The following is a 14143-nucleotide window of genomic DNA, read 5'->3' as shown; positions in this document are numbered from 1 at the left end:
ATATACCCCAACCTCAATCTTAAACCTTATTTAACTAGATTACTGGATGCCCCTAAGTGCAAAATGCAGCAACATTCTAACTAGTCTTCATTAGAAATTTCCTACCATTCAGCTGCTGCTCATAGATAGGTTAGATAAGCCCATAAGACATACTTTTTGCCCTGTGTTAGAGGCAGGGGTAACTTGGAGGACAGCTCACACAGGTAAAGCAAGAATAAAGATACAATGCAAAGGTGTATGTAGCCTTTAAATGTCTCTTCTGCTTTAAAGGGGTATTCCAGGATTTTTTATTTTATTTGATTATGCTACTGGGGATGTAAAGTTAGTATAGTAATGGATAGTCTCGCAGTTCTTATGCGATCTTCCCCTGATGTTTATTTTTAACAGCATACAAAATAGTGTTGTCTCAGCGTTTTCCACTTTGCAGTGACATTACATCAGGTCAAAGGGAGCCTGTCTGATTCAATGGTGGGAGAGAGATCATTCTGAAGAGAATTGGAGATTTGCAAGAATTGGAGGCATCCTGGTTAGAAAATACTGGTCTTTTGTTTACAGAACAGCATGGAAGGCAACTCAGGTGTGCTTCAATGGGTGGGGTGGCTGATGTGTAAAAGGGAGAAAAGTGACCTCACACTTACAAACAATAAATCCTGGAGATTGTAGTTGGAGGGAGTCAACTCCAACAGGAAATAGCCATTTCACTTAAAGAAAGCATCAGTGTTATAGTGGACTCACAACACAGCCATTTAGCCCCAAGACAGCCATGGATCCTTACTAAGCATGTCCATTATTGTCTGGCAGTTAAGTACTAAAATTGTCTTATGGTGGGTGGATAACTCCTTCAAGTTAAAGGGTTTTTCCAGATTTTCTTGACTGATTTGTAGCCTTTGATTTTGAAACATTAACTGACAGCAAGCAGAGATATTGAATAACAATAATTAGTAAAACTAATTTGTAAACTATATAAGAAATGTTGCCAATTTTGTATACAATAAATCAGCTTTAATTACATAACCCAGGAAAACCATTTAACAATGTATGTGTTACGCCGAGCGCTCCGGGTCCCCGCTCCTCCCCGGAGCGCTCGCTTCTCTCTCTCCGCTGCAGCGCTCCGGTCACGTCCTCTGACCCGGGGCGCTGCGATCCCGCTGCCAGCCGGGATGCGATTCGCGATGCGGGTAGCGCCCGCTCGCGATGCGCACCCCGGCTCCCCTACCTGACTCGCTCCCCGTCTGTTCTGTCCCGGCGCGCGCGGCCCCGCTCCCTAGGGCGCGCGCGCGCCGGGTCTCTGCGATTTAAAGGGCCACTGCGCCGCTGATTGGCGCAGTGGTTCCAATTAGGGTAATCACCTGTGCACTTCCCTATATTACCTCACTTCCCTTGCACTCCCTTGCCGGATCTTGTTGCCTTAGTGCCAGTGAAAGCGTTCCTTGTGTGTTCCTTGCCTGTGTTTCCAGACCTTCTGCCGTTGCCCCTGACTACGATCCTTGCTGCCTGCCCCGACCTTCTGCTACGTCCGACCTTGCTTCTGCCTACTCCCTTGTACCGCGCCTATCTTCAGCAGCCAGAGAGGTGAGCCGTTGCTAGTGGATACGACCTGGTCACTACCGCCGCAGCAAGACCATCCCGCTTTGCGGCGGGCTCTGGTGAAAACCAGTAGTGGCTTAGAACCGGTCCACTAGCACGGTCCACGCCAATCCCTCTCTGGCACAGAGGATCCACTACCTGCCAGCCGGCATCGTGACAGTATGGATTTTATCATTACCTTTTTGCTACATTTGTACTACACACAGGCTTTAAGTAACGTCATTGTAAATTTCTGAACATTATAAAGTACTTTTAATAAAATATATAATAAAAAGCTAAATTATAACACTTGACTTTTACGACCACTGAATGTGAAAGCTGTGTTACGGTTCCAGAAAAAACAATGGCGGTGCCCAGGTTTATTATAGAAAGTATTCTTTAGTCAAACTTCATAAAGTGGGTAAGGCAATAATTTAGCCCTTCAGTACCCATGTAACACCTTTTAATTAATAACAACTTTGGCACAGCCAGGTACTTGGATCAAAGCAGCAAACTAGTCATTGAAATGAAATGATGAAAGACTTGTGGAGAAAAAAAGCAGCGTAGTCATCCAAAATATTGTACATCACATTTAATGAATAATAAATTTGGCTTCTCCTGAAGGCAAAGGCCAATGTACAAAAATATTCATCATCTTAAATGGTTTGTGGGAAGATGTAGTCATGTTAAATATATAAAATAAGTATAAGGAGAATACTTTTTTAAATACAAAATGCAGCATTTGGTAATAAAGCAAAGGCCCAAATAAAATAAAATGAAAAGTTAGCATAATGAGGGGTTTATCAAAACATATGTAGAGGAGCAGTGGTGCAGTTGCCCATAGCAACAAAGCAGGTTGCTTCTATATTTTTCAGAGGTCATTTTTTAAAAATGATAGAAGCAATTTAACTGGTTGTTATGGGCAACTGCAAAACTCTTTGTTTACACAGGTTTTGATAAATCTCCCCCAATACAGTGGTCCCTCAACATACGATGGTAATTCGTTCCAAACGACCCATCGTTTGTCGAATCCATCGTATGTTGAGGGATCCGTGCAATGTTAAGTATAGGAAGCTGTACTTACCTGTCCCCGCCGCTCCGCACCAGGTCCTCACCGCTCCCGCTGCTGTTCCAGGGGCTCCCGATGCTGTCCCGCTGCTCCGGTGTCTTCTTCGCGATCCTCCGGTGTCTTGCGCATCTTCTGCAGGATCCGGGCCTTGCTTTCTGATGACGTTATTACGCTGCTGCGCCGTAGTGATGTAATAACGACGCCGGAAAGCAAGGCCCGGACCCTGGAGAAGATGCGCAAGACACCGGAGGATCACGAAGTGGACCCGGAGCATCGGGAATAGGTAAGTGAACCTGCTGGGGCACATTACACTGCTATCCGACAGCAGCTTAAGCATTTTGCGCTGTCGGATAGCAGTTAATGCGATGGCCCCGACATATAAAAGCATCGTATGTCGATGCTGACATCGACATGCGATGGCCTCTGAGAGCCCATCGTATGTCGATTTTATCATATGTCGGGGCCATCGTAGGTCGGGGGGTTACTGTATCTCTATAGTAAACAGGTGTATAACTACTTTTAAGGCTCCTTTACACAAACCAATTTTTGGGCAAATGAGTGTTCTGAGCACTGATCAGCTAGATCAGCAATCATTCTCTGCATCCCGTTGGCCCATGTAAAAGGGATAGATGAATAAATAGATGAATTCCGGAGCAGGACAACTTTTAGGTGCCAATTCTACTAGAAAAAGTAAATTTAGTAACTACCGTATTTTTCACCGTATAAGACGCACTTTTTCTTCAAAAAAACTAGGGGGGGGGGGGGAAGTTGGTGCGTCTTATATGGCGAATACACACACCTATCGGGTCGGTCCCTGCGGCCATCAACGGCCGGGACCCGCGGCTAATACAGGACATCACCGATCGCGGTGATGCCCTGTATTAACCTTTCAGACGCGGCGATCAAAGCTGACCGCTGCGTCTGAAGCCAAAGTGACACTAACCCGGCTGCTCAGTCGGGCTGTTCGGGACCGCTGCAGTGAAATCGCGGCGTCCTGAACAGCTTACAGGACACCGGGAGGGAACTTACCTGCCTCCTCGGTGTCTGCTCCGGGCCGGGATCCCCTGCATGGCCAGCGCTCTCCTTCGACATCATCACATCGTCGCTCACGCCGTCCCGTCATCCAATAGGAGCAGCGTGCGTAGCGACGTGATGACGGCGACGGAGTGCGTGGATCCTGGGGCAGAAGACGTCCGGAGCGTCGGGGACACCCCGGAGACGCGGCGACAGCGATGGAGCGACATCCAGGGCAGCGGTGACGAGCGGTGATGGGTTCGGAGTGGCAGGGACAGGTGAGTACTACCTCCTATACCAGTGGTCTTCAACCTGCAGACCTCCAGATGTTGCAAAACTACAACTCCTAGCATGCTAGGACAGCCAACGGCTGTCCGGACATGCTGGGAGTTGTAGTTTTGCAACATCTGGCGGTCCGCAGGTTGAAGATCACTGTTGGGTGCAGAATCTTTTTTTTCTAGATTTTGCACCTTTAAAATTGGGTGTGTCTTATATGCCGGTGCGTCCTATAGGGCGAAAAATACGGTAGTTTAGTGTCCCATTGCATTTATGATACATTGTTTTGTAATGTTCTTTTGGCCGTGTTTTGTTTTCTTTGTCCAACATTTCTTGCTGTAAAAATTTTCTCAAACACCAATAAAATCATTTAAACCACTGCATGTATTTTGAGACTTGTTGGTTTGGTGTTCTCCTGTTTAGTTACATATGCACTTACACACTACTGTGTGTACCTCTACCTTGATTTTACATTGTTTTTATTGCCCTTGCATTAGACATGCTGTTGTTAAATTTAGTACCAGATTATGGCAAACAACAGAAGGATTACGCACATGAAGAACAATAGCATGCACTCACCACAGAAAACGTGTCTACACGTCCGGAGGTCCGGGGTCTCAGGGGAACATAAGGTAGATACCGAAGCGCTCAGAGGCTATGCCGGTCGTTTCTGGCCTCTGAGTGCTTCGGTATCTACCTGATGTTCCCCTGAGACCGCAGTCCTCCAGACGTGTAGACACGTTTTCTGTGGTGAGTGCATGCTATTGTTCTTCATGTGCCATTTCTTGTTACTGCCACTATATTGCATGCACCCCACAGGTGTCACTCATCTCGCTGGACCTGCATCCACCTCCGTACATATATCCTTTGTTCTTACTTTGTGGGTATTTAGCAATAGTGTTCTCCTCTATCTTTCCTTGCTACATGGTATAACAGAAGGATTAACTCACACCACACTACACCTTGGCCATCATACTTAGTCTGAGCCATACATTTAATATAGAGAATGTTCCAGGCTAAGAAAAAGCTTGGTTCAGCACCTTCCCTTTAATCAGCAAACTGGCAAACTTAAAGAAAAAGTCTATTATAGGACTAATCTAGGACCTTTCAGGGCATCGGGCCAGGCCTAGTGCAGTATGACTTTCATGCCATGACGCTTCAGATCTGCCACCCACAGTTTGGAGATTGTGGGAGGCAGGCATTGAGCCTCTCAGCCTCTGAGCTACACCAAGGAAATAGAGATACTGGTAGGACATGCAAACCAGATCCACCTGCCTTGGAGCTCACCTTAGTGCTCAAGTTTTAGACCCTGCAAAAGATAGGACTACAAGATACAGGTATCCTTCACAACATCTACACTACCTTCTGGGCTATTGCACTACATTTTCAGAGTTGTTACTATTTCAGGGGCTCACGGGCTAAAAACTATTTTCTTTCTAGGGCCCCTTTGTTTCTGCATTCTGACATCCTTTATTCAGCAATAACGGGTCATGGAAAAATGTATTAAATAACTGAATACAACGGATGATAACTGATGACCAATTTGACAGCCATTCTGTCAAAATAATGCACATGTGCCATCCGTTATCACCCGTTACAGTCCATTATTTTATGTCCGTTATTTTATTTCCATGTGATTCCTGGTTGTTATGCTGTACTGAGCATGCTCAGAACAAAAAACGGATGGTAAAAAAACGGACAATAACGGATAATAAAGGATGTTTTTTGTGAACATCTGTTTCCCATAGACTTCAATGTAAAGTTTTAAAGAACATTTTTTCACCGTTATTTTTGAAGGAACAAAATTATTGCATGCACCGTCTTTTTTGCCGTCAAAAATAGCGGACATTAGTAAAAACGGACTTAACTGATGCAAAAGGATGGTCAAAAAATCATTGACATGAATGGGATTTTTTGACAGCCGTTTTCAGGACTATTTGACGGGAGTAATAATGGAGGTTTTTACAGGATGATAACTGTAGTGTGAAAGGGGCCTTAGAAAAAGGTTCATGTTCCATAGCTGTATAGCATAACAAAAAGAAGGCTGTGTTCTTGTCTGATATATTCTATCCATGGTAGTGTGTTTAATGAGTGCAGAGTCCTGGTTTTTCAGGAGATCCAATAGCTACAATACCACATAAGAAGACAGAAAAATGGCACATGGTAGATTGGGAGCTCAATTTTGCCTTGGGGCCCAGAAGTTACATTTCTGTACAATATTTATGCCAACCACACAATAGGGGACATTAATAAAACCAAATGTGAAGTAACTATAATGATATTGAGCGCTCAGACCACTGCTGGGCAAGACTTTAGAGGCAAAGCCAAATCACAATTGTTTTTTATTAGATACTACAAAGGCCTTTTTACTTTCTACTTTTTTCGTTTAAAAACCTTCATTTATTGATGTATAACACATTACATTGTTTCATCTATTATGGCTGTTTTAACAAGTCGCTTGTTGTTGATACACCAAGCATGACTAACAGGCTGAAAATCTGCCGCCAACCTTAGGCAATCATAATATTCTGTACAAGTTATACAAAGCAGCTTCCTACATGAATATTGTAACAAATTTTCACTATGAACATGCATGCACTTCGGAGATCAGCACAGCTCATGCCTTTATACCGTATATACTCGAGTATAAGCCAATCCGAATATAAGCTGAGGCCCCTAATTTCACCCCAAAAACCCAGGAAAAGTTATTTACTCGACTATAAGCCTAGGGTGGGAAATACATCATCCCCCCCTGTCACCATCCCCCCTGTCATCATCCCCCTTGTCATCATCCAGACCCCCGTCATTAACACCCCCGTCATTAACACCCCCATCATCATCACCCTGTCATTACCACCCCCGTCATCATATCCCCCCTTCATCATCACCCCGTCATCATCCCGCCCCCCTTCGTCATCACCGCCTGTAAATCCCCTCAGTGGTCTTCAACCTGCAGACCTCCAGATGTTGCAAAACTACAACTCCCAGCATGCCCAGATAGCCGATGGCTGTCTGGGCATGCTGGGAGTTGTAGTTTTGAAACATCTGGAGGTCCGCAGGTTGAAGACCACTGCGCTGGCCTTCGTCATCATCCAGACCCCCCCCTTTAGTTTTCTACTCACCTCCCCTCGGTGGAAAGAAAGGGTGAGCTGGTCCGGGCCATCTATGCTGCAGGGACCATCCAGTGGGGAAGGTTAATCGTTCCGGGATGTACTTTTTCACCGGGAGGCCCTCTTCTCCGCTCCGGGCCGGCCCCGGACTAGTGACGTTGCCTTGACGATGACGCACAGGGACGTTCATGTGCATGAAAGTCCCTGTGCATCGTCGTCAAGGCAACGTCACTAGTCCGGGGCCGGCCCGGAGCGAGCAGAGAAGAGGGCCTCCCGGTAAAAATGTACAGTCCAGAACGACTAACCCTCCCCACCGGACGGTCCCTGCAGCATAGATGGCTCGGACAAGCTCACCCTTTCTTCCCACCGAGTGGAGGTGAGTAGAAAACTAAAGGGGAGGTCTGGATGATGACGAAGGCCCGCACAGTGGTCTTCAACCTGCGGACCTCCAGATGTTTCAAAACTACAACTCCCAGCATGCCCGAACAGCCGATGGCTGTCCGGGCATGCTGGGAGTTGTGGTTTTGCAACATCTGGAGGTCCGCAGGTTGGGATTGACAGGCGGATTGTTTACTCGAGTATAAGCCGAGGGGGGCGTTTTCAGCACGAAAAATCGTGCTGAAAAACCCGGCTTATACTCGAGTATATACGGTAATATGCAAAAGATAAACTCACCGGCCAGGACTATTTTGCAGCAAAGCCCTTAGTAAACACGTCTAACACATTCAGACGGAGGAACATTTGCTGCTGATTACAGGGATTACTGAGGACATGGCTAAGCCTGAAGCCAATAGACAGAATGGAAACGTTACTACTGATATAAACAGAAAGAAAATTGTGCCAAGACCACCAATATTCTGCTCATGTTACAGTGAAGGTAATTTTACTGAACAGTCCCAGATTCTGCAATATGGCTTCAGAAAGAATCCCACAGATGGTGATTTCAGAACACACTGACATCTATTCAAGTCCTTTTGCTTTTATAAATATTATATTTTATACAGGATGTGGCTCCAATTTAAACAAAAGCTAAAGTACGAGTGATTATTTATTATATAATGTATGCTTAGAATTTTAAACATTATACTATAAATCGACAGCGATACCATTCAAACCACTGACAGTGAATAACATTGATTATTTATTATATATGAGCAGTATTCTAACATTATACTGTATACCGACAGATGTACTATTCAAACCACTGACAGGTGAAGTGAATAACATTGATTATTTTTATGACAATGACAGCAAGTAGGTCACAGAGGGGGGGATGGGGGGACGGTATTAAAACGTAACATTTATTAAATATGCCAATAAAAGAAATCCCACCAAAGTCAATAGGTCCAAATGGATCCCAACAAAGCTCAAGTGTATGGTACATGTAGTACTAATCCCTTATCTTACTTAAGACGAGAACCACAGATGCGCAAAACCAATGTTTGGTGACGTAGCACAGGAAGGTAGAGGCAGAGACGAAGTCAGGACAGGCAGGAGGTCAGGGCTGGCGGCAATGAAGCAAGGTCAGGTCACATAGCAAGAAGGTCAGAAGGCAGGTGGTACAGGAGCAAAGTCAGGATATGTAGCAAGGGGTCAGATACACAGCTAGGCAAGACACAGGTAAATGCTTTCTCTTAGGCAAACTAGGCACAAAGATACAGCAAGGATTATAGGAAGTGTGGGGTTAAATAGGGTCAAATGAGGCTAGCACCAATCAATGGTGCGCTGGCCCTTTAAATTTTAAAGAGCCAGCGTGCATGCGCCCTAGGAGGCGGGGTCACGTGCGTCGGCAGACATGGGTAGCGGAGGAGACTGAACAGCCAGGAGGGGAGGGGAGACCCGGCGGTCGCATGTGTTGGAATCGCGGGATGCGAACCGCAGCGACAACTGTAGCAGGGACTTGGATATGCTTGTGATCAGCAAGTCTGTAACACCTATCAGGGCTTTTACAAGTGCAGTTTTGACGCAAATTTTGAAGTCCAAACTGGATAAAAATAAATAAATAAGAAAGAAAGAAAAGCATAATCTTCGATATAAAAGTCCCATTCCTTTATACTATATACATCCTCTTATGACATTGGCTATCACGCTAACAAACAGCTTGACCTGAACCTGGTCTAAAAAACATTCAGACTAGCATGTCATGGTGGCCTCTCAGCCATATTGCGGCTGCTACGTGAGGGCTCACTATATAATAAATGATTTCTGTCAATAATCTGAAGATCCGATGAAAGTAAATTCAGATGTGAACAGCCATGGAATCATAGAAGGCTTCCTGATGTCTATGTACCTTGCGTCTCTGCCTACATAAAGCCTTCTTTGTGTAAAGAGATGATAGCAGCATGTCAGGAAGATGATACAATATACTCTCATATAAAGCATGCAACAATAAACAGTTTATAATTATATCCCATTATAAGGATGTAGAATAAGTAAGGTTCCCATCTAGCTCCCATATTCATTTTTTTATTGTCTTCTACATACTTTCCCTAATGTGTAATGGAACAATATAAAACCACACAACATCTTCTCAGCAAGTTCAAGCTGTGATTTGCGGCCAGTACCTGTAATAGCAGGTTAACCATTTCATATGTATTTACAGAAACCAGGCAGTGTGGTTTATCAAAAATTAGGCAATAGATTTAATGCACAATCTGTAACATTATTAGGATCCTTGTTGATCGGGTAGTTTGTTTTACATTTGCATTTTCGTAGATGTCCAAAACTACCTCAGCCACACTTGATTCTATGATTTCTGTTGCAACTTTAATCCAGAAAAAGATGGAGGCCAATGATCAATACTGTGGGATTTTGAAAGAAGGCTGTTTTTTTTTTATTTTAATTTTTTTTGTGCCACCCTCAATAAAGTACAAATATAGTACTATACACATTGGATTAATGTTGACTGAATTTGCTGATTTCTGGTGGGAAAAGTAGGGTGTCAAGTGAAAGCTGACCGTGACCATCTTATTTCTATGGTGGCCTTTTGATTTTCCACCGATGACAGATTAAAGGGGTACTCCACTGGCCAGCATTTTGAGCATCTAGTTCCGAACTCTGTGTGTGCACTGTGGGGGTCGGTCACGCCCCTTCAAAGTAAGTCTATGAGGTCTATAGACTTGCATTGAGGGGCGTGGCCTGGTGTCATGAGGGGGCGTTTGACTCCCACAGTGCGCACACAGAGTTCGGAACTAAATGTTCCGAACGCTGGCCAGTGGAGTACCCCTTTAATGGCCAATTCTTTTGCTCTTGGGGAAAAATGCTGATATGATTGTCGGACCTGATAGTACATGTGTTTGTCGGGATTGAAGCAGATAGCTGTCATGAAGTCCTATAGCTATCTGAAATGTATGGCCAGTTTAAGGAGCAACACCTCTTTGGGCCCTAATACAGCCTTATATTCAAGTGAAATTGACCTCGGATTTCCTATTGATCTGCTTTAGCACTATACAATAGAAGTTAAAAAGTTCATAGAAGAGAAACTTCACCTAAAAATCCTTAATACACAATGTATTTCGAAAATGTTCAGGCCCTTTCACTTTTTTCACATTTTCTTATATTGAAACCTTGTGCAAAAAAGCAAAAAAAAAATAAAAATAAAAGTCTTCCCACATTTTGCACTTAGTACACCATAATGACGAATGGCAAAACAGAATTTTAGATTTTTTTGAAGATTTATTAAAAAGGAAAAACAAAATTTCACATTGACATAAGTATTCAGACCCTTTACTATAACACTTGAAATTTAGCTCTGGGGGTCTCTCATTTCTCTTGATCATCTCTGAGATGTTCTGACACCTTCACTGGAGTCACCTGTGGTAAATTCAGGTGATTGGACATGATCAGGAAGACACAGCCCTATCTATATAAGGCCTCACAGCTTATAATGCATATCAGAGCAAATGCCAAGCTGTGAGGAGGAAAAAACTGCCTATAGAGCTCAGAGACAGTTTGTGTGGAAGCACACAATGATACAAAAAAATGTGGAACTTCCCAAGAGTACAGTAACCTACATAATTCTTAAATGGAAGAAAATTAGAACAACCAGGACTCTTCTTTAAGCTGGCCTACCTAACCAAACTAAGTGATTGGGAGGGAAGGACCTTGCTAAGAAAGGTGACCAAGAATCCAGTGGGTATTCTGGTCCAAAGGTCCACCTGGAATTTGCCAACAAAAAGCATGTTAAATGGGTACTCCACCCCTAGACATCTTATCCCCTATCCCCTCAATGCAAGTCTACGGGAGGGGGCGTGAAAGATGCCACGCCCCCTCCCATAGACTTGCATTGAAGGGGCGGGGTGTGATGTCACAGGGGGGCGGAGTCGTGACATCACGATCTTACGTCCCCGTGGTTGGGATGGTATTAGTCTAAGTGCCTCCAGTGGTTCCGGAAGCAGTTATCTGTGGGTGCTGCATGGTAGAATGCGGGGGTCCCCTGCAGAGGGACCCCCGCGATCAGACATCTTATCCCCTATCCTTTGGATAGGGGATAAGATGTCTAGGGGTGGAATACCCCTTTAAGAACTCACTGACTAAAGCAAGATTGTCAGATAAAATCAAAATTGAACTTTCTGGCCTCAATTCTCAGCATCAGGTCTGGAGAAATCCAGAGACACTGCTCATCATCTGCCCAGTTCTAACCCTACACCCCCCAATGGTGGTGGCAGCATTATGCTGTAAGGGTGTTTTTAGTACTTAGGACAGGAAGTCTGGTTAGGGTTGAGGGAAAGCTGAATGGATCAAAGTACATAAATATTCTTAATGAAAATCTCACCCAGAGTGCTCTGTACCTCAGACTGGGCCAAATGTTCACTTTCCATAAGACAATGACCCTAAGCACACAGCCAAGACAACACTTAGGGACAACTCTGTAATTGTTCTTGAGTGGCCCAGCCAGAGCCCTCACCAGCCAGAGCCCTGACCCAATTGAATTTGTCTTGAGAGACCTGAAAATGGCTTCTACCGATGGTCCCCATCCAACCTGACAGAGCTTGAAATCCAGGTGTGTAACCCTTGTGGTATTATATCTTAGAAGACTGGAGCTTCAATCAAGCACTGAGTAAAAGGTGTGAATATTTATGTCAATATCAATCAATTAGCAAAGATATTGAAAGATTTTTAAACATTTAAGTTTGCCATTATGGGATATCGAGTGCTGATTGATAGGGGGAAACATATTTTTTAAACACAAGGCCCCAACATTAAAAATTTGAAAAAAGGTAAAGGATCTGAAAACTATAACTGTAGCACTAGTAACAATGAGAGTAAAGGTATCTGTAAATAGCTTGTCCGTGGCCACAATTCAAAAACAAAAAATCTGAAGAGTCAAAGGGGTATGTACAGGGTACTAGCCTAACATTATTCCCTAGACTAAATATTATGCAGCAGACAGGTCACAGAATATTTGTGTTCTATTAATGCAATATTATTACATTGCGCTGGTGGAACTGAAAGCTATTATTATTCTGTTTTACGTGACAGATGTAGTGAATTTGAGTAAATTTGTGATTATTACTTAACATACCGGAAAAGTTATAAAAAAGCCTATAAAACAATACATAAAAAGAAATTCTCCTTTTTTAACGTTGGCTAGAACAATAGTTCCTCATATGAGTCCTGTGGGACCTCTAAACAAGGTTGAGGATGTTTTGACTTAAACCAGGTGGATGAAATACATTACTTTGCTCAACTAATGAAGAAATAGCTAGTCATATTAATGTAATAATACACTGTGTGTACATTGACAATTAGTTACTTTTCTATACAGTTGATGAGTTTCCTCCCAAACTCCAAAAACTTACTGATAGGTTAATCTGCAATTCAGATTGTGAGCACCAATGAGCATAGTCTTTCTATAGTACAGTGGAATATGTTGGCTCTCTATGAAAAAATTAAATGATTGCAAAGTGCATAGAACCAAGTTCATAACCATGCTATCTTCATAGAAAACATTGGTCAGAGTATGTACATACTAAAGAACTGACTGACTTTTAACATGGCACTGCCAGAGGATGCCACCTTTGAAATTTGTTAACTGTGTGGTCTGCGCCATTTTACTGTAAGTACTACCAATGTCATTGTAACGGAGCTGGATGTGGATCCTCTACCTGTGTGGCTGATGACTTGGACCATATCTGGGAGCGGAGTCTAAGGTGCCGCTGGTCTTCTTCAGAGCCCGCCGCAAGGCAGGATAGGCTTGCTGCGGCAGGCGACACCCAGGTCGCTACCCCCGACACGGCTCGACAACACAGGTAACTGCGCAAGGCAAGGTACTGAAGGAAGAGGCAGTAGCGTAGTCAAACATATAAGAAGGTCAAGGAAGGCGGCAAAGGTTCATAGTCAAAAAACGTAGCAGGAAGGTCTGGAAACACGGGTATGGCAACAGGCAATAGGAATGCTTTCTCTCAGGCAATAGGCACTGAAGATTCGGCAGGGAAGTGTGGGAGGTGTAAACAACTTATAATGTGGTGTCGGTGTATTCACTAATTATGGGTTTACTGGCCCCTTAAATGTCAGAGCTCCGGTGCGCGCGTACCCTAAGGGATGGAGACGCGTTCACATCAGAGCTGAGAGACAGAAGGAACTGCAGGAGCGGAGCATGGTGAGAGATGGGTGAATCCCGGCCCCGCCGGCGGTCAGGGACACTACGGCCGGAGCGCAGTGTGTAACAGTCATGTTAAAGCATCTCAGAGTAACGACAGCTCAGCCAAAAAGTGGTAGATCATAATAATCACAACTCTACCTAATGGGGTGCAGAGGTAACCATTGCACCTTGGGCCTAATGCCTAAAGGCCCCTCTGCCACATAAAAACACGCAGGTTTTATGGCTGCCACCTGAAAGAAGGGGTTACTTTGGTACCAAATACATAAATGTGTTTTTCTAAATAAATAAGAAGAATAGGTAGCTCAACAGATAGGAATAGTGATTCTAATGAGTACAGGTTAAAGGTTGTGTACCCAATACAACCTCAATAAAATGAAGAGATAAAGTAAGAGGTTACCGTTCTCAAGCTAGATTCTGTGTACGAGTGTGAGAAAATAAATGCTGAGAGAAATGAATATTTCATAATAGATTGTGTTTACTGATAAAAAAATGTATATATATATA

General features: G+C 43.9%; 1 protein-coding gene across 6 annotated transcripts in view; it reads right to left on the bottom strand.

The window, feature by feature from the left end:
• The window catches only part of PLEKHG1 (pleckstrin homology and RhoGEF domain containing G1), a 247112-nt gene that overhangs the window by 223745 nt on the left and 9224 nt on the right, over positions 1-14143 (bottom strand). The window lies entirely within an intron of this gene.

Source organism: Hyla sarda, chromosome 3 (genome assembly GCF_029499605.1).
Source record: "Hyla sarda isolate aHylSar1 chromosome 3, aHylSar1.hap1, whole genome shotgun sequence".
In the NCBI taxonomy this organism is placed as follows: domain Eukaryota; kingdom Metazoa; phylum Chordata; class Amphibia; order Anura; family Hylidae; genus Hyla; species Hyla sarda.
Note: the sequence above shows the minus strand (reverse complement) of the source record. Positions and strands in the feature narration are given on the sequence as shown.